The sequence below is a fragment of the Callorhinus ursinus genome, unplaced genomic scaffold, assembly GCF_003265705.2.
Source record: "Callorhinus ursinus isolate GAN/ISIS: 27379988/994484 unplaced genomic scaffold, GSC_fseal_2.0 scaffold5, whole genome shotgun sequence".
Lineage (NCBI taxonomy): Eukaryota > Metazoa > Chordata > Mammalia > Carnivora > Otariidae > Callorhinus > Callorhinus ursinus.
Window position 1 is genome coordinate 53,781,422 of NW_027397067.1, and position 22,109 is coordinate 53,803,530.

Below are 22,109 nucleotides of genomic sequence, written 5' to 3' on the forward strand. Positions count from 1 at the left end.
CTCACTGATATGAGGAATTCTTAATCTCAGGAAACAAACTGAGGGTTGCTGGAGTGGTGAGGGTGGGAGGGATGGGGTGGCTGGGTGATAGACACTGGGGAGGGTATGTGCTATGGTGAGCACTGTGAATTGTGTAAGACTGATGAATCACAGACCTGTACCTCTGAAACAAATAATACATTATATGTTTAAAAAAAAAAAAAAGAAGATAGCAGGAAGGGAAAAATGAAGGGAGGGAGATTGGAGGGGGGGACGAACCATGAGAGACTATGGACTCTGAGAAACAAACTGAGGGTTCTAGAGGGGAGGGGGGTGGGGGATGCGTTAGCCTGGTGATGGGTATTAAAGAGGGCACATTCTGCACGAAGCCCTGGGTGTTATACGCAAACAATGAATCATGGAACACTACATCAAAAACTAGTGATGTAATGTATGGTGATTAACATAACATAATAAAAAAAAAAGAACTTCTTATCCAAAAAAAAGAAAGAAAGAAAGAAAAATGTCATGGAGTTGCTAGCAGTACTTGCCATGAAAAAAAATAAAAAATAAAAAAATAAAGGAGTACATGTGGTTTAATACTAAAGGAACTTTTCTCAATCTGGTATTGTTTTTAAGATTTTATTTATGTGAGAGAGAGCACAAGCAGGGGGGAAGGTGGTAGGGAGAGGGGAAAGGGGGTTAGGACAGAGACAGAGGGAGAAGCAGACTCCCTGCAGAGCAGGGAGCCTGACATGGGGCTGGATCCCAGGACCCCGGGGATTATGACCTGAGCCAAAGGCAAACGCTTAACCAAATGAGCAACCCAGGCACCCCTCTTAATCTTTTATTTAATAATAATAATACTTCCATGTTCACTGTAATGCAAATACCTACTCTGTAATTTTTCTTTGTTCATCATTACTGACAATATAGTATTTAGGACAATATTTTTGTTCCTTAGTAAATACAGTTGCAACTCACATTTTGTAACAAAGGTCAATTTAACAAATAAAAGCCCAATATATTTTTTATTTCCACTTTCACATTATACTTTTCCTGGTACCACTTTGCTTAACCTGAGTGCATTGTAAATCTTTCTATATTTCTTGGTGGTATAGATTAAGTTGATTTTTAAAACTATTAGAAGGCCATTATTTTAAGTATTACTTTGATACTTCGAACAATTAAAATTGTTGGGGTTTGTTTACCTGTAGTATTTTCAGCACTATTTATCTGAGTATTTTCAGCATTGTTTATCTATTTATCTATGACCTTCGTTGGCTAGAAAACAAAAATTATGTGAATTTGTAAAACCATCATTCTAAAAAAGTCACCATTTCTATTAGAATATGACCTAAGATGTTGGCTATATTTTTAAGCCAAATTGTATAGGCATAGTCATTTAAAAAAAAAAAAAAAAAGTTTGGTTAATACCTTTCTCCATAAAGGGTGTTATATATCCAGAGTTTCCAACTGTCACACGTGCCATCCCATGTAAAAGGGCTTAAGGGGCTGCCTCTTTGAAAATAAATTTAAGGACAGATCCAGCATGTAGGGACCTTTGAATCACCAGCACAATGGTGAGCCATTAGGATAATAACAGGAACAAGAGAAAAGACCTTTATATTGAAAATGCCCAACCGTATTCATCTGTTATAGACATCCATTTGTTGTGAATTCCTAAAGTTCTTTATCTCAGAAATTAAAGCCAATTATTATCCCAAATATTCCAAAGGAATACTGAAGTAATGGTGAGGACAACCAAGGTGATTTTGACTAACAGCATGATTTCAGTAACTGCATTAAGAGCTTCTTTTTGAACTGAAAAGCCATTATTCTTCTCTTAAGTTGTTTGTTTTGGTAGAGGAGAGGTTACTACTGCATTCAGTCTGACTTCTAAAGCTACAATTTCCTAACAGAGTAAACATCAATGAGCACTCTGGAGAGCTAATTATAGGGCTGTGGAAAACACTCACAAGCAAGAATGCCCAGAGCAGTATTATTCATCATAGTTCAAACGGGAAATAACCCTAATGCCCATCAATGACAAAAAGGATAAGTAAATTGCAGATTATTTCTAAAATACATACTATACAGCAATAAAAAGAAATTATAGCTACATGCAAAAACATGGATGAATCTTACAAACGTAATGTTGAAGCGAAGTCCAGAAAGGGATGTTACAAGTTATAATGGTGGAGACTTTGAAGATGTTGGAAATGTTTTGTTTTTGTTTTGTTTTGTTTTCTATTATCTTAACTGGATACTGATTACATGGGTGTTTCCACTTTGTGAAAATTCATAGAGTTGTACATTAATTTGTATTCTTTTCTATATATATGCTATATTTCAATATCCTTTAACAAAACTGATCCATCTATGGCAAGTGGGGTTTTGGAGAAGCTGATGATAATCTACTTTTTGACCTGGGATATGTTTAATGTGTTCACTCTGTGAATACTTTGTGTACATTCATGATTTGCACACTTGTCTATATGTAAGTTACACTGAAGCTAAAAAACTAAAAAAACAAAAACACTCAAATTGCTGGCCATTATATTGTTATGCTGTCTGGCTAAATGTCTTCTTGCAATGAGATATATGAATCCAGGCTTAGAATTTGACATGGCAAGGGTGCTTGGGTGGTTCAGTCGGTTGAGTGACCAACTCTTGATTTTGGCTGGAGCTGTGATCTCAGACCTTGAGACTGAGCCCAAGTTGGGCTCCACAGTGGGCGGGGACTCTGTTTGGGACGCACATGCCTGTGTGTGCACGCTCTCTCGCTCGCGCTCTCTCTCTCTCATAAAGAAAATGAATAAAATCTTAAAAAAGAAAAAGAATTTGACACTTCAGTGATAGTGAGGAGTAGTTATCATCCCTTCTGTTGTCCTTTCCTTAAAATCAAAGGGACATCTTTCTCCAGTGAATCTTATTGAGGACTCAGTATTCTGGCTACAGATCATGGCATAGCTTACTTTGTTAGGCTGCTGGGAACCTTTCATGTGTGCATAGAATGTCTTTACTTCCTTAATGTTTTGTCAAAATTTATCAGGTTAATTTCTAATACATCTTTCACTGACAAGTAATAAACACTGAATTTTAGCAGAAAGTCTCATGGATATTTTTAGAATAAGAGTCCCATATTTCTTTGGATGTTTTTTCTCCTACTTAGGACAATTACGGCAAAATATCTAGTCACTGAGTCTAGTTTGTTTTTTGCTTTTCATTTGTCAGAAATATTAAGCAGTTTAATATTTTTAAAATCCTATTTTGATGTTCTACTACCCTCTGCTAATTCTCAATGATATGGACAGTCAAATTCTATAGAATTTGTAAAGTTTCATAGACTTAGTTACAAAGGGCATGCCTACCCCTGTCATTTTGATACGGATATTTCAAATTCGGGGAAGAACTTCTTTAAAATCTTTATTAATAGTGGCTTACTATGTCAGCATTGACAAGCTTCCATCCATCAGGAAAATAAACACACAAATAAATATATTCTTTTTTCATCTGAATAAACTCAAGCCAAAGATGATACTATTTGAAGAGAACAAAAATTCTGATTTTTTCTTTTTTTTTTTTTGAGTATCATGATTGATTCATGTCTTCCACAGCCTTGCCTTGCTTTAAGTAACTATAATATTTATTCTTTTTCTGGTAATCCAGTTATCACAACTTGGCAAGTAAGAATCCACAGAGTCCCAGAAATTTAGACATCTTTGTTTTCCTGGCAACCAAATATTCCAAACCATCTTGAATTTTTTATGTCCCCAAATAATGTATCATCTACTTTCTGTACAATCCTAGTTCCTTTTACTAGAAAATAGTATTAGGGACCAAAGCCTAATTATCAGGGATGCAAAGCAGACTAATGAGTATTTATTATAGTAAAATAGTTTTTAGGACATGCTAATAAAAGAGCTAGAAAAATTATATTTGAAAATCATCTATTTAAGGCACTTTCATGTACTGCCAGTTGGATTGCCCATGAAGGAGAACTGATACCATTAAAATTACAAATATAGTTATAGTAATTTATAGTTTGGGACTAGCAATCCCACTTTGGGGAATTATCATATAAATATATTTGCATCAGTAAAAAAATGACATGTTGTTTGTAATGACAAAAAGATTTGAAAACACCCAAGGTTCTTATCAAAAGATGATCAGTATATTCATAGAATAGACTACTAAAAAAAAAAAAGAGGTTATGTCATTGGCATGGCTGCAAGAGAGGCCACTGCAGGGAAAATGGTGGAAGGGTAGTCAGGAAAGAACTGGAGCCACCAGAGTAATGAGGGGAAAATTCCAGTTGTCATGCCTAGAAGCTGTGAGCTCCAGAAGCAGCTGTGGACTTCCCAACAAAGCTTACAATGATCTGCAAGTCTGGATTTACCAGAGTCAGACTGAACAAAGATTCCATCAAACTTGGATCAAGTAAGCCTAAGGAAATTGTTCCAACTCTTGCTCCAAAAGCCCTCTTTGTAGCAGCAGCTGTTAATGGAGCTGAAGATAGTGAAGCACAGGAAATACCTCCAGAAGCGAAGATGAGCATGAATAATGTTGGATGGGATACACCACCCCCAGCAGCCCGATCGCCTTCCATAAAGGAACACATGGGTTTTCTGATAACCAGAAACTATGGGAGCAAAATATAAAATTTCATCTTGGAAATGTCCGTGACCAGTACAATCAAATGATGAGTTTTGAAATTGGGGTATGAGGACAGTATGAAGTTAAAAGAAATAGTTTCCTTTTTATTTTTTTTTAAGATTTTACTTATTTATCTATTTGACAGACAGAGATAGCGAGAGGGAACACAAGCAGGGGGAGTGGGAGAGGGAGAAGCAGGCTTCCCCGCTGATGCGGGGCTCCATCCCAGGACCCCAGGGATCATGACCTAAGCCAAAGGCGGACGCTTAACGACTGAGCCACCCAGGTGCCCCAATAGCTTCCTTCTTAAAAGACCAGTAGAAAACTCTTTGGAGTCAGAACCAAGTGTTTTGTTTGTTTGTTTTATTTTTTAAGACTGAGTTGTACACTAATAAATGAGAGGTGCTTTGTTTTATGGATAGATTTCAAGACATTTGTTAATTTTGTAGTTTTATGGGATTAGTTTCCAAAAGTTATACAGGTAATAAAGAAACCAGAAATGCTATCTTTTTTAAGATTTGCATACTTCTTAGACCCAACTATTAGCCATAGTAAGAGAGAAGCAAAAGTTATTGTCTATTTAAACTGCAAGCAGTTTCTCTCTAACTTGCACTCTCATTCTCTAAACTGTCTGGCTCCCAGAAATAGCCACATAGAGAGGGAATATTGTATTAGGAGGAAAATATTACTGGACTATTGCCAGAATTAAGTAGTTCCTATAAGAATTTAAAAAAAAAATAGGAAGTTCTCTTTGCACTGATACAGAAAAATCTCCAAGATATATTGTTCAATGAAAGCAAACAAGGTACAGAATAGAATGGTTTTTATACAAAATCACATGTAAGAAAAAGGTGAAAACAACCATATTTGCAAAGGGAATCTCTGAAAAGACTGATAAGAAACTGTTCATGTGTTACGGTTAGGGTTTGGAACTGAGTGATTAGCAGACAGGATATTATCAAGACATTTTACTGTATACTATTTTCTTTTAATTTTTTTAAAAGCATGTGTTTTGAACTATGTGTATTACCTATTCAAAAATTTAAAAACATTAAATAAAACATGTAGACACACTAAAAAATAAGTAACTAAAAATGTAAAGCTTAAAAGATATGCTTATGCATCTGTATTGATCTCATTAACATTTCTCTGCAACATAATCACATAATTTTTTAACCACTCAAGTGAGGTATAATTGTACTCTCTTTTCTTTTATAATTTAATAAGCCATATAGTTTTCCATCTAAGTGAAAAGCTGATGCAAACTAATGTAATTACTTATTTATTTTCTATACTAACACAAAATACAAATCCAATATAACAATACTTAAACTATGGAATGAATAATATTAATATTATAGTTTCTTTTGGCAGCCATCCTTTGAATATATCCACAACCATTGTGCAATCAAATTACTTTGCTCGAGTCAACAGTAGTAATTCCTCATTCTGTTGTGATTATGTCAAATTTCCTATTAGATACTGTGTTGCAATATTTTAGGTTCATTTTATATTTAAAACTGCTGTTGTTCTGATAACAGAAAGTGTTTACTTGATAGCAGCTTTTAACTACTAGCTCTTACATACAGAGCAGTGGAAACTATTCCTACCCTTGCAAATATTTAAAGTATCTTTTAGCCATTGGGGCAAACAATATCAGTGATCACCATTGTTGTGTTTTGTTTTTGTTTTTTTCTTTTCCTCTTCTTCCTAACAACCTTTTTCTTTTCAATGTTTCTTATCATTAAACAGTATGATCGTTTGACTGAATTTTGGCCAATACAGTGAGAGGTCAATGATGTTGTTACTTTTAGGTCTGGTTCATAAAAACCTCCCACTTACAATTTTCTTTTTCTTTTTCTTTTTTTTTTCAATCCATGGACTAAGTGAAGAGGAGTTTCTGGAGAGAAGAAGGGCATGAACAAAATGGAAAAGAGACTGGATCTCTGAATGACTGCATGGAGCAGAAACGGCCCACATCCCCTTCAACAACATTCGTTGGGCTCAATAAGTATTCAGTATTGATGGTGTTAAGTCTTTGACAATTTGTTGTTATTATAGCAGTTTGTCTACCTGACTGATCGAGACAAACCATCTGATATATTTGAGATATGATTATAATTAGCAAAATTTTATAGACTAGAGAGAGTATAACAGTATGTTTGACTAAGCACTCAGGTTTGCATGTCCCATTCAAGTTGAACCTCATTAAAAATCTTGTCCTGTGGGCATAGGTTTTAATTTACCTTTGGTCTTTTCTGAGTTATTACCATTTTTCTCTATATCATATTTATTTTCTCACTAACTTTACTATATGATATGTTGATATAACAAAGTCTTTAAATATCACTATTTCCAAATCTTACAATTTTAACATGATTTAATCTTACTCTGTTTATTAATAATCTTATTTAAGTTTTGGCTTTAGGATGAGAATACAGATAAGGATACAAAAATGGAGCTCATATGGAGATTATAACAAATTTTGCTTTTTGGCTTTTATTCTCCTTGTTAATATTATCTAGTATTTAGCAAATTATTAGGTATCTAAAAAGAAAAAGTACCATTTGAGAGTTATAAAGGAAGAGAGACATCAGTGAAAATTAGAATATTATAATATTTTTAGAAAAGTTTAAATTTAATAATTTAAAATATATACATACATATTTTAGTGGTTTTATGTGAAATTCTCTTAACCCTTTATCTTTATGAACTAAGCCTGTGTGCATGTGCACACACGTGTGTGTGTGTGCTTGTGAACACTGTGCATGTGCACACACGTGTGTAAACCTTGTGTGTGTGTGCGTGCTCGTGAACCCTGTGTGCGTGTGCACACACGTGTGTGTGTGCTTGTGTATTTACTACTGCCATGGATGGCTTAGCATTATAAATTTAAAATGTTACCAAACTGAGAAATAATTTTATCAATCAAAACCTAACCTGAAGGCACTAGAAAAGGAAGCACAAACTAAATTCAAATCTAGCAGAAGGAAAATAATAAAGATAAAAGTAGAGATACACAAAATAGAGAATACAAAAACAAAGAATAATAGAGATTTGAGATTAGGTGAAAAGTATGATGTAGTGTAATTGGAATACCAAAAAGGGAGGAGAGAGAGAGAATATTAAGAGATCATTGCTAAGAATTGTCCAGACTCCTTAACCTGCCTTTTCAGGCCTTTCACAGTCGAGATCCCACAGCTTCCTAGTTTTGTCTTCTGCCTCCTCCCAGAGAAAGAAAAATGGCTCTTCCTGATCTTTGCTCAGGATGTCTTCTGCCTGACAATGTCCCTCTTCACTTATCTGCATGTTGAAGTCCTACTTCTCTCTCTTTGGGCAATTGAAATGTTTTCTGGTGTCTTCCTAATTCCCTAACTGTTTTCATCATTGGAATTTCACAAGCTCTTTGCTTCTTTTCAAATATAGAACTTTCTGTAGTCTGACTCCTATAATTCTTTCAGTCACCTTTCTTCTCCGTTACACTGTTCAAAGAAAGTTTTGTGATATTTTTATCTTTCACCAGAAAAGCAGTGGCCAAAAGAAATTTAATGCTCAAGGAAACTTGTTAAGTCAATCACAGAAGTATGAAAGAGAGACAACCTACTAAGATTCTAGCACTCTCATAGGCATATCCCAAATAAATAAGGAAATAAGAAGACATCATAAGGGAGGGAGGAGTCTAATAGCATTAAGATTATAAATTTCAGGTTCCTGGTGGCTCAGTAGGTTAAGTGTCTGCTTTTGGCTCAGGTCATGATCCCAGGGTCCTGGGATCGAGTCCCACATTGGGCTCCCTGCTCAGCAGGGAGTCTGCTTCTCCCTCTACCCCTTCCTCCTTGTGACCTCTCTCTCTCTCACTCTCTCTCTCAAATAAATAAATAAATAAAATCTTTAATAAAATTTAAAAAATTGTTTACAAAAAGATTATAAATTTCCAGGGGAACTGTGTAGGTTTAGACTATATCTAATAGAATATTGGTAACCTCAGTGTTTGATTTCCTGCATTGTATAGAAGGACATTAGCCATCAACTCTGCTTGTGTCTGCAGAGACAGATTATATTATTCTGTCTGTCCCCAAGTGTTCATCACATCACATACTGAGTATGACATTAATAAGGGAAGAAAAAAGCTTAGAAATGAGATACAGGGGGTGCCTGGGTGGCTCAGTCAGTTGAGCATACAACTCTTGATTTTAGCTCAGGTCATGATCCTGGGGTGGTGAAATCAAGCCCCATGACATACTCAGCCTGTTTGGGATTCTCTCTCCCCCTCTCCCCTACTCCTCCCTAAACCTGCTTACACTCTCGCACTCTCTCTCTTTTTCTAAAAGAAAGAAAGGAAGGAAGGAAGAAAGAAAGGAGATACTATTGTAAGATTTTTCTCAAGAAGTGGTCAAGTTAAAAAAAGAAAAGTGTTACAAGAGTGATCAAAAGCTTCCTCAAAATGTGTATCACCAATAAAAAAATTGTATTAAGTGCCTACTTGTGAGTCATTAAGTGGCGACTCTTCTGTAGGCACATAATAACCAAGAAACAGATTTAATTTGGAACCACAGCATTCACTGAATTTTTATATCTTATTAACAATTCCTTCAGAGATCCCAGTAGAATTCTGAGGATATACAATACAATTTATTATTTGAATAGTAAGTACACTTTGTTAACGTAGCTATGGCAATTCATTTCCTGAAATTCAATTGCGTTAACCTTGTGAAAATAGCAAAAGGTAAATGTAACAACATGAGATTCTTTCTTAGAACTTAATTCAATTTTTTGGTAAGACAAATTGCAAAATAGGAGGAATAGAATCCTAAGGAAATAAAAGCGTTTAAAGGTTCAATTACAAAGGTTTCCTCCTCTCAACTTACCTGGAAACAGGTAAGCAAGAAAAATACACATGCCTTTTCCTCATGCAATATTCTTTGACTTAACTCTTTGTAATGTGTTCCCTTTAACAGACAGACGGGGATCTGATATTAAGCTGTACTTTAGGAGGATAAAAATTCACTCTAACACCATTTCTCACATTCAGTGGGGAGAGTGGAGAGTTGAATGGGGAAGAGGGGAAGAAGTCAAACTCCGAATGAGACAATTACTGCTTAACTGCTCAACAAGAGATTTGTTGTCTACTTTGGGCCTTGAAAGAATAGAGTTGAATGTCTGCAGATGCAGGTGGGATTTGTATGGATTTGAACTTCCTTCTCTATACAGTGCAAGAAATTAAACAGGTTACTAATGTTCTCAGTAACTCAGGTTACTAATGTTCTCTCTGATACAATCTAAACCTTCACAGGTCTCCTGATAGTTTGTAATCTGGAGGTTATTAGACTCAAGCTTCTTCATGTCAAACTCGATTTATATTAGAAGCCAGGGAATCTGGACAGAAGTAGAAAATCTCTGAAGATGTATTTGGGGAAGAAAGCATATGGAAGGTGAAATTCCCACTAAAGTACTGATCCATTTCCAAGACAAGTAGTAAAAAACATCAGTGTTTTAGATTCTTTGGCAAGATGTTTGGCCCAATGTTTCCTCTCAGTGAGATGTACCTAGGTCTTTAGATTTTTTAGCATAGGTTTTTAATATTTACAAATATTTTGTAGCTGATCTCAACAGAAGTAAACTGATCTCAATATAACTCCTTTTAAAATTGTCATAGCTTCATGGTGAAGAAATGCCGGGAATGGCCAGCAATCCCTTTACCGACGGATGAAAGATGACTCCAAATTTTACTGTGAAAGAGAGGAGAAGGCAAGGGGGGTCAACGCCCAGAGACGAAGACCCTCTGCTTTCTTTGCTCTCACCTTTATTAGTGCTTCAGGGTAATCATAAATCTTTATTACTCTGTTTCTCAAGCACGTGATGTGTGGCAAGTGTTCTTACAGAAAATAGAAGAGTCTGATTACGGGAAAGATACAATGTGCCGATCAGCTGTTCTACGAGTTCTGCTAAACATAGCTTTAGGGGACAATGCAAACATTTCTTAGATCGCAGGGCAGCTGTTTGGGCTAAGGAAGCTTCCGGGAAGGCAGCACCCTGCATTCCTACTGCAGAATGGTCCCCCGGGTCCCGGGCCTCGGCATTCCAAACACCCATGCCCTTCTCAGAAACGTTCCCTCGCCCCCGGCAGCCTCTGTGTTACATTTTAGCAAGTCAGGTATTAGGGCTGATTTCATGCTCTACATTAACCCCAACAAAGAAACAATGAATCAGAATCACACAGACGTCCAATGAAGTCCTGTTTCTCTGGAGAATGAAGTGCAAAGACTGCTTTTCAGGAAACAGACCACTTAATCAACCAGCTCTCTGATGCACTATTATGCTTTACAGTTAATGCCAAGACTGCATATGATCCGTCAAGATGTCCTGTATGATGTTACTTCAGAAACTAGTCGCTTCTCATCACCTTTACTCCTACCAAGCCACCATCCTCTCTTACCTGGATTACTGTGATAGTCTTTTCTTCTTCTATTCTCTGTTCCTACGCCTTTTCTCCCTGAGTCTCTTCCAACACAAGTGTGAGAAGAGCGATTCTAATTATAAGCCAGATAATGTCACTTCCCAAACCCTGTAGTAGCTCCCATTTCACTCACAGACTAAAAGCCAAAGTCCTTAAAACAACTGACTTAATTTGGGTTCTTTAAAAGCAAAGCCCGAGATGAGGATTCTTGTAAAAGAGCTATGGTGAAGGTGTACTCCCAAGTGCACCTGTAAGGGAGACGAAGCAGGATAACGCAGGGGAAAGAACTGAGCAAGGATGTAATCTCAGCTAAAGTCTCCCTTGGCTTGATGCACAGCAATAGGGCTCTGGTACACAAATGGATCATAGAGGAGACCAGCTTTCTAAACACTCATATCTGTCAACACATTGCACACTGGCTGTATGCACAGGGGCAACTTCCAGGTCATGTGGTTCCTGTCAGCTGGGCAGCAGTGCATATGCAGTACATATATTTTTTTAAGATTTATTTATGTATTTGAGAGAGAGCACACATGAGCAGGGGGAGGGGCTGTGGGAAAGAATCTCAAGCCGACTCCCCGACAACAGCGGAGTCCCTTGTGAGGTTCAACCCCATGACCCAGAGATCATGACCTGAGCCGAAATCAAGAGTCAAATGCTCAACCCTGTGAATCACCCAGGTACCCCAATATTCAGTACATATTTTTTAAAGGTAGCATTTATTTAACACAACTGATTTATAAAAGTGTTTCATGAGCTTTTTGGTTCCAAAATGAGTTTCATTCTTCCTTTGATAACATATTCTGACTTATCAGTAGATTCAATGTCTGCACCTAAAAAACACCTCCTTTTTACAATCAGATATGCTTGCCAGGAAAATAGCAAAAACTCACCTCATCAGTTTAAAAGTGTACTTCAGGGGCATCTACATGGCTCAGTCAGTTAAACGGTTAAGCATCTGCTTTCAGCTCAGGTCATGATCCTGGGATCCGGGATGGAGCCCCACATCAGGCTCCCTGCTCAGTGGGGAGCCTGTTTCTCTCTCTCCCTCTGCTGCTCCCTCTGCCTCTCTCTCTCTCTTTCTCAAATAAATAAATAAAATCTTTTAAAAAGTATACTTCATATAGCGAGTAAGAGACCTTGATGGGTATTAAGGAGGGCCCGTACTGCATGGAGCACTGGGTGTTATACGAAAACAATGGATCGTGGATCACCACATCAAAAACTAATGATGTATTGTATGGTGACTAATATAACATAATAAAATTTAAAAATTTTTTAAAAATGTTGATTTGAAAACACAGACCATAATACAAAAGGAGAAAACAATAGTCATTACCAAGAGCTAAAAAAAAAAAAACCAAAAAACTATTTTTCTTGAAAGAAGAATTCCAAAACCCACTTTAATTCTATCTGGTTTATCTTGCTCTACAACTCTAGGAGATAACCATGGCTTACTGTCTGTACTCTGCTCTAAGTATGCACACCTTAGAGACAGATGTAAAAAGAAAGGAGAAGGACTCCTGAATAGGTAGTGGTATCCTGAACTTCTCATGTACACTCGCTTCACCGAAATGCACACGCACGTGCACACACATACATACATACCCCACACTCGAACACGATTTTCCCAGCTTGGAAAAATTCAGTATGCCATCCTTCCCCTTTCTGACCTTTATTCCATCTCTTTCCACTTCCCACATTTCCCTCTTATTCCCTTATTTATTACCGTATTGTCATCTTCAAGCACCCCCTCTCTGATGGCCCGCGAGAAGGTGCCTTGTGGGAAAGCATCCTCAAGTCTCTCCCTCTCCATGAAGACCCGAGGACTCCTCTTGCTTTATTCATTCATTGATTTGGCAGCTACGGGTGCATTCTAAGTGACAGGTACTGGAGAGGCGAAGATGAACAGGTTGGCCTCACCTGGATCTAGCCAAACTAGTTATGTACCCACATCGATCATGTTCTATATATACTCTTGTCCCATTTACTTCTCGCAAAAACAAAAGTATTCTCCTCTGCTCTGAGAGATAAGAAAATTATTTCACTAAAGTTCAACAATTTTCCAATGTCACCCAGCTAGTAAGTAGAAGAGCTGAATTAACCCGTTTCTGACCCCAAAGCCAAAGGTCTTTCTGCTGCACTTCTGATTGCCCTGACCAACTAATCTAGCCCAGTGAGCCCTCATAGCACAGTGTGGCTGCTTGTGTGATCTGAGTCCTAACGTGCTCCCCTTTATCCATAGGGTATGGGGGTTGTTGAGATTCTTGCTTCCATCAGAGCCAGAAAGTAATTTCCTCAATGACCAAATCTTACCTGCAAGATCTTCTCCCTGTATCCCTGCTTCCTCCTTCTGTTCCTCCAGTGTTATATCCACTTGACTTTTTGTAATCCCCACCCTACCTCACCTGCCCCGTATAAAGTGAAGATGATCCTCATGCACTTTGCATAAGGTGGGACGTTCAATAGTGATTCCTTATAAATGTAAAACAATTTCGACTCCTAATTCTAGGTTTAGGAGCTCTCGTTTTTGGGTTCTCAAATTTTTAGGTTCTCAAATTTTTGTGTTATCGCTGAGATAAATGGTATAAATGAGGTATAAACTTTGTAAACAGAGATAATACAGGTTTGGTCTCCAGTGATTTTTGAGGAGCCATCCTTTATCGTTATTAAACTTAGGCTTTTCCTATGCTTATTAGGGGTAATGGGTAGAAATCTAGACCTTCTTTATGAATACTCCCCATCTGACACCCTACAGAAACCTCTGTAAGTCTACAAACTCACTCTTGAAACTTCTAGTTCTCTGACTGTATGAGTCACTCCTCCAGGTCCCTAGCATCTGCCCTCAAAATGAATTGTTTGCTATCACTTTTGTATTATTTTAGAAACCTGTTTTCAAGAAAGTGTGGTTTGGTTTGGTTTTAATCAGAAACAACTATAGTGCTTTCTGATAAGTGCTTTGGCTGAAGTCCATTTTTATCTCTTATTTGTTACCTCGATCTTAATAGGTATGCAACTTGGCAAAGTTTTGGAAAGAGAAAAGGCAGCTCAACCAAAAAAATCTCATGATCTATTCTTTATTTTTAACTTGATATTTATGATTAGAAATATATAAACTCTTGTAAAAATAAGTAAAAAAGAAACTGAGACTACAGACACATTTAAGATAAAAGAAAAGACCCTTTATATCATATTACCAGGACAAATTACTTCAAAACTTGGGTAAATGTCTTTTTAGACCTCTATGCATTTCACTGAAATGGGAAAAATGAACAGAAATGATCAAAGTATTTAAAACATGTTGTCTAGTGGTATGCATCTTCCATGGCAAGGTAAGGCTATATCAGAAACTCTGTTTTTTAAGCTTTTGTTTATTTATTTGAGAGAGAGAGCAGGAGCAGGGGGAGGGACAGAAGGAGAGAAGCAGATTCCCTGCTGAGTGTGGAGCCAATGCGGGGCTTGATCCCAGGACCCTGAGATCATGATGTGAACCAAAGTCAGACACTGAACCAACTGAGTCACCCAGGCACCCCTATGTTAGAAATTCTTGTCCTCGCATCTATTTAGACAGAAATTAAAAGTCTGATTTAATTAAACTTATGGGAACACTAGGGTAATATCAAGTTTGCCTAGATTTGGAGATGCTAGTGGAAGACAGTTATTCCACACTTAAGAATGCTTGACTCCTAATTCTTCACCTAATCCTCAAATGTTCTAACTCAAGATGCTAACTGGGATCCTTTTGTTTTCCAAACCCTTAGTATGAGTGCTCTTATCTATCTCCATGGCTTCCCATATGTAAGATAACCCTCAAAGAAACTTAAAAACTAGTAGAAGAGAATGAAAAATATGAAATAAACACACTACAAGGCAAAAGTCAGCCAGGACTATAAGAGGGATAAAACAAAGTTAATTGTGTGTTCCAAGGAGGGCGAGAACACATTCAGTGTTTTCTAGAAGAAAAGAGGAAGAGTATAGGAATGGTCCATATGAGAAGTACCTTTGGTGCTGGACCCTGACGCATGGGCAGGATTGAGCCAGGTGGTGAAGGAGGAAGATAATTCTACGTAAAGAAGCAAGCAAGAGTGACATAAGGGGGGAAACCCACAAAGAGAGTTCGGAGTTCTTTTTCTTTGTTTTCCTGGAATACAGGTCACATATAAGAAACTACTCAGAAATAAGAATAGAGGTATAAAGATTATATTGTAAAGCACCCTGAATTCCAAACTAAAACATCTCTAATTTTATTTGGTAGGAAATACGGAGCCTTAGAATATTTCTGAAGAATGTGTAACAAGAGGGGCGCCTGGGTGGCTCAGTCGGTTAAGTGTCTGCCCTCAGCTCAGGTCATGATCTCAGGGTCCTGGGATCAAGCCCCGTGTTGGGCTTCCCTGCTCAGAGGGGAGTCGCTTCTCCCTCTACACCTCCCCCTGCTTGTGCTCTCTTTCCCTCTCTCTCAAATAAATAAATAAAATCTTAAAAAAAAAAAAGAATGTGTAACAAGATAATGACTACACGTTAGGTAAATTAAACAGCAACATCCTCAAGGGGCCTGAAATAGGAATGCAAGGAGCATTGTACTCTAGGAATGTAGGCATAAGATTTGGAAACAATTGGTTGAATATGAAGAGGTAGGTGATAGAAAGGGAAAATCAAAACTTTTAAGCCCTCGTGACTGGACAGCTGATAGTAGGCCAATACTAGAAATGATAAAGTGAGGGGGAAGCCACTTTCTTTGATACTATGAAAGACTTTGCGTTATATTTTTATAGTGCCCATAAACATCCTACATAGAGATATAGTATTTGGAATCATCAGTATAGCTAATTCCTTTGGAATAATGAGATCTCTGAGGTAGGGAATGTATAAACAGATAAAGATAATAAGGGCAGAATAGGAACAAAACAGATGACAGAGAGAGCTCCATCAGGGCTGTAGAACTACAGGATCCAATTCAGTAGCCACTGGTCAATATGTATTTGGAACACCTGTGATATGACTAGTCCAAATGAAGGTGTATCGTAAAATATGTACTAGGTTTCCAAGAGTTAGTATGAAAAAGGCAGCTTTCAGGGGAAGAAGCTCGTGTTCCCTCCAGTGTTACAAAGCATATAAAAAAAAATTATCCATAGCTGAGCAGAATGCAAACAAAACAAAACAAAACAAAACGAAACAAAACCAGTCGCGCGCTCTTTTCTCGGGACGGTAGAGGCCGTGTAGCGTCGCCGTTACTCTGAGGAGAGAACAGTCGGTAGAGGAAACATGATTTCCCTTTTTTTTAGAGGAAAAAATGCTGCACCATGGTACTGAGCTAGTGTTTTCACATATTTATGAATCCTCATAGCCATCTTGAGAGGGTGCAAAAATGCAGAGCAATAAAACCTTTAACTTGGAGAAGCAAAACCATACTCCAAGGAAGCATCATCAGCATCACCACCAGCAGCACCACCAGCAGCAACAGCAGCAGCCACCACCGCCACCAATACCTGCAAATGGGCAACAAGCCAGCAGCCAAAATGAAGGCTTGACTATTGACCTGAAGAATTTTAGGAAACCAGGAGAGAAGACCTTCACCCAACGTAGCCGGCTCTTTGTGGGCAATCTTCCTCCTGACATCACTGAGGAGGAGATGAGGAAACTATTTGAGAAATATGGGAAGGCAGGCGAAGTCTTCATTCATAAGGATAAGGGCTTTGGCTTTATCCGCTTGGAAACACGAACCCTAGCGGAGGTTGCCAAAGTAGAACTGGACAACATGCCACTCCGTGGAAAGCAGCTGCGTGTGCGCTTTGCCTGCCATAGTGCATCCCTTACAGTCCGAAACCTTCCTCAGTATGTTTCCAATGAACTGCTGGAGGAAGCCTTTTCGGTGTTTGGCCAGGTGGAAAGGGCTGTAGTCATCGTGGATGATCGAGGAAGGCCCTCAGGAAAAGGCATTGTTGAATTCTCAGGGAAGCCAGCTGCTCGGAAAGCTCTGGACAGGTGCAGTGAAGGCTCCTTCCTGCTAACCACATTTCCTCGGCCTGTGACTGTGGAGCCCATGGACCAGTTGGATGATGAAGAGGGACTTCCAGAGAAGCTGGTTATAAAGAACCAGCAATTTCACAGGGAGCGAGAGCAGCCACCCAGATTTGCACAGCCTGGCTCCTTTGAGTATGAGTATGCCATGCGCTGGAAGGCACTCACTGAGATGGAGAAGCAGCAGCAGGACCAAGTGGACCGCAACATCAAGGAAGCTCGTGAGAAGCTGGAGATGGAGATGGAGGCCGCTCGCCATGAGCACCAGGTCATGCTAATGAGACAGGATTTGATGAGGCGTCAAGAAGAACTTCGGAGGATGGAAGAGCTGCACAACCAAGAAGTGCAAAAACGAAAGCAACTGGAGCTCAGGCAGGAGGAGGAACGCAGGCGCCGTGAGGAAGAGATGCGGCGGCAACAGGAAGAAATGATGCGGCGACAGCAGGAAGGATTCAAGGGAACATTCTCTGATGTGAGAGAACAGGAGATACGGATGGGCCAGATGGCTATGGGAGGTGCTATGGGCATCAACAACAGAGGCGCCATGCCCCCTGCTCCAGTGCCAGCAGGTACCCCAGCTCCTCCAGGACCTGCCACTATGATGCCAGATGGAACCTTGGGATTGACCCCACCAACAACTGAACGCTTTGGCCAAGCTGCTACAATGGAAGGAATTGGGGCAATTGGTGGAACCCCTCCTGCATTCAACCGTGCAGCTCCTGGAGCTGAATTTGCTCCAAACAAAGGTCGCCGATACTAATAAAAATTTCAATGTCTAGTTTCCCAAAAACCCTTAAAAGAAGGACCCTTTTTGGACTAGCCAGAATTCTGCCCTGGAAAAGTGTTAGGGATTCCTCCCAATAGTTAGGTCTTCCTTGCCTGTACTACTCTGAGGGAGTTTGCTGGAGGCTGAGGGCAAGGGAGGGGCGATATTTAACAAATCAGTTCTGTGTGGTATATCGTTTAACTAATTGATTTTGTGTGGTGCATTCCTGAAGTCTCATGTGATTGTTGAGGGCCTATGGGGGGGGGACCATGGCAAAATGGATCCAGTTAGAGCCCCCATTAATCTTCATCATTCCATTCTTTGTCCATCCTGTTCTATTTGGTTTCTCATTATACCCTCCAACCCCCAGAGACACTGCCACATACACCACAAAAACAAGCATCCTCCAATGACCTTAGCCCCATTGTTCCATTCACTCGCAGGTTTGAATTCAGGCAAATGTCCACAGAGGTCACAGACAACATACATACGGTTCTGTTATATCCCATATATTACCCCTTCATGTCCTAAGGAAGACATTTTCTCTTAGAGATTTTCATTTTAGTGTATCTTTAAAAAAAAATCTTGTCTTAAGTTGCCTCCCATCTTTTTTCTTGGGTTAGGACAACCCAGGAACGGCCCTTTTGTGTCTATGATGTTGCTGTTCACAGCTTTTCTTGATAGGCCTAGTACAATCTTGGGAACAGGGTTGCTGTGTGCTGAAGGTCGGACAGTAGCTCTTAGCCTTGCCTATCGTAGGTAGTTAGGCTGTGCATTTTTTTTATTGGTGTACCATGTTTGATTTGTCCCTGATACCTTTGGAGTTTTTCTGAGAAATGGAGCAGTAATACAGCATCAACTTATTAAAATACGTTTTAAGCCTTTAAAAAAAAAAAAAACCCAATAACACGCACGCGCACGCGCGTGCACACACACACACACACACACAAAATGAAGATGAAGAAAAAACTTTAACCACGCATATTTGTTTACCTGGATGATGCAATGTTGGTAAAGGGGAAACAATATTATCTAAATAGAATGGATCGATCAGGTTTCTGAGAGCCACTACTCTCCCCCAAAAAACACGTATAGCAGGCATATAATTGGAATTTAATAAATATTTGTCAAGTGGATGAATGAACATTACTGGATAATTCAGGTTCCTGGCATAAAATGGATGCCACACTCATGTAGGGAATTGAAGAGAATTTGATAAAAGAACTATTTATAAATAAGTGGGCAGGGTAAAAAATAAAAACAGGGAGTGACAACATTGTGAAGCTATTTCCACCACCAGGTCTGAAGAGACATGGAGAGGAAGCAGTTATTGAAATTTGGGACATCCATAGTGGATTGCCTTGTAGAAGCTTGACCCAAGTTGGAAAGATTCAGCCAAGTGAAGATGACCTCAAAGGAGGAAGCCCGTGGAATAATTACTCTGCCCTCCTTCCACCAGCTTGTTGATCCTTCACCAGTGCTGACCACTGGCTGAAACCAGCCCAAAACCCTATGGCAAGGGAGCCTCCTGGATGTAATCCTTCAAGCCAATTTCTAAGAGCCATGTGGATGTGGAGAGGCAATCATAAATTACCCAGCACAAATTCTTATAAGCTTTCATTATTATTATTTTCAATTCAACTAGAGACACTTTGATTTTTCCTGAGGAATACTCATGATTTTGTCCTCATCATTGATCAAGTGGTGAGAAAAAATTTAAGCACCTAGACAATGTTCTAGACACTGGGAATATGACGATAACCAAAAAAGACTAGGTCCCCCACCCTGAGTGAGCAGATAGTCTGGTGGGGGAAGAAAAAACATCCTAGAGCTCCATAGATCCCCTTTGTAGAGAGAAAATCATAGACTTTAGAATCAAACGGAAACATTATTTGGCAGCTAACCTACTTACACTGAGTCTCCGCTTCATATGTTAAAAGGAAATTGTGACACCTCTTTCTTAAGAGTTACTGTGTAATTTAAAGGCTATGTATGCAGCATGCTTAATATAGGTACAGGCAAAGAATACCTAATTATGATTTTAAAAATGGCAAGAGATATACCTCTACATTATAAAGATCTCACCAATAGGTTTATATTTTCTCACATTGCCTCTTCTTAGGCAGCCCCTGCCCATGTCCTCCCCACTTTAGTTCTCTGCTTGCAAAGGACTGTGTATTAGTCAGGATTCTTCAGAGAAGAAGAACCAATAGGAGATATACAGAAAGAAATGTATTATAGAAATCAGCTCCCATGACTATGGAAGCTGAGAATTCTCATGATCTGCTGTCTGCAAGCTAGAGGCCCAAGGAAGCTGATAAGGTAGTTCCAGTCCAAACCCAAAGGCCGAGAACCAGGGGAGCCAACGGTGTAAGTACCCATCTGAGACCAAAGGTCTGAGAACTGGGAGCAGCAATGTGGGAAGACAGAAGATGGATGTCCTTCCTAGCTTAAACAGAGACCAAATTTGCCTTTCTTCCACCTTTTTGTTCTATTTAGGCCCTCAATAGATTGCATGGTGCCCACCCACACTGATGAGGGTGATCTTCTTTACTCTGTCTACCAATTCAAATGCTAACCTCTTCTGACAGACATACCTGGAAATTATGTTTTTTTCAACTCTCTGGGCATCCCCGTAGCCCAGTGAATCTGACATGTAAAATGAGCCACAGCCTGCAGAGCACTGAACACAAACATGGCTGGCCATTAACTGACCATAACTGCAGCACTGTCTTCCCTCCACAGCACATCATTTCTCTTCCATTTTACCAAACGTGGGAACGATGGTTGGCGGTGAGTGTAGCTTCATGCGTCCAGGGGACCCAGGAAGTGGAGAATTCCTGTTGCGACGTTTTGGGTTGTCCCAGGCCGTCATCTGCCCAGGGAGGGCCTGCACTGGGAGCATGTGGAGCATGGCCATGGGGGCAGCGAGCTCTTTCTCTGTTCACAGGACACAGCCCTGATCTCCCCTGAACCTGTCTACTATTGGAATGCTTACTAAACGAACTGCGTGCAGAACAACAGCCTAAGGTCTTCTGAGTAATAAGCAAATAATCTTCTTTATTTTTTATAAATGTTGCATGACCTTGTTTAAGAGACTTTATGCTAGATGCTAAAAGAAAAATTCAGGTGAATAATCAGTATAACTATGAAAGAGAAAATGGAACACTTCAAATTGTGAGGGAGAAAAAGAAAAAAAGAAGAAACCATCTTAGCAACAATGCATAATAAAAGTTATTTTAATGACCCAAACAGCAGGTTGTTTTTTTAACACATTGGAGAACAAGCCAATGCTTTATTATAACAACTATAAAATAGAAATTTTTCGACATCAATACGTCCAAAAGGAACTGAAAGCTGTTTTACAAATCTTTTTAAAAATACTTTCTTAGGTGTGAAGGCCACATATAAGATGCCAGGTCTGTAATCCTCTTGGTTTTCTTTAGTTTCCCAGCTAGACAGAGGGCTCCTCTCCACTAAATTTAACCTTAATACAATTTGATTCTTGCAGATCTCAAAAAACAAACTAACAGAAAATTATTCAGGCCTCCTTCTGCTTCAAGTTTTATATTTTTACTTCCTCTAGGCCTCTATGTAACAGATTGTTAAGTATAGCAGATGTTTACATTTGTTGTGAACTGATGGCAAATGAGGCTCAGGCTACATTTGCTGAATATGTAGAAGTAGGCCAGCGCACCTAAAGAAAAAATTGCAGCTTCAGTCATTTGGCAGGATTCTTTATTCATTTCTTAATTCACCATGCATTCATTCAACACTAATTTTCTTCACTTACACGTGCAAAGTATTAAGTTAGAAGCCGTGAAAGGAGGACTTATATGGCATGGTATCTGCTTTTTTAAATATATATATATATATTAAAAATTTTATTTATTTATTTGAGAGAGAGAGAGAGAAAGCATGCATACAAGCTGGGGAGAGGCAGAGGGAGAAAGAATCCCAAGCAGGCTCTACACCCAGTGCAGAGCCCAATGCAGGGTTCGATCCCACAACCCTGTGAATCATGACCTGAGCCAAAATCAAGAGTCAGATGCTTAACTGATTGAGCCACCCAGGCACCCCAGGCATGGTATCTGCCTTGAAGAAGTTCATGTTTCTGCTAAAATAACTGTGCATGACCAAACCTTCCATTAGGTGAGGGTTCAAGAGTTATTACAGAGATCCCAATGTTTTTCATTTTTTAAAAAAGGTTTGTCTACGTGGTAATGTCAC

At 39.0% G+C, this 22,109-nt stretch overlaps 1 pseudogene; it reads left to right on the plus strand.

Annotated features, from left to right (window-relative positions):
• Positions 1-16,410: 16,410 nt before the first annotated feature.
• Positions 16,411-18,774, plus strand: LOC112823320 (non-POU domain-containing octamer-binding protein pseudogene; annotated as a pseudogene).
• Positions 18,775-22,109: the final 3,335 nt, after the last annotated feature.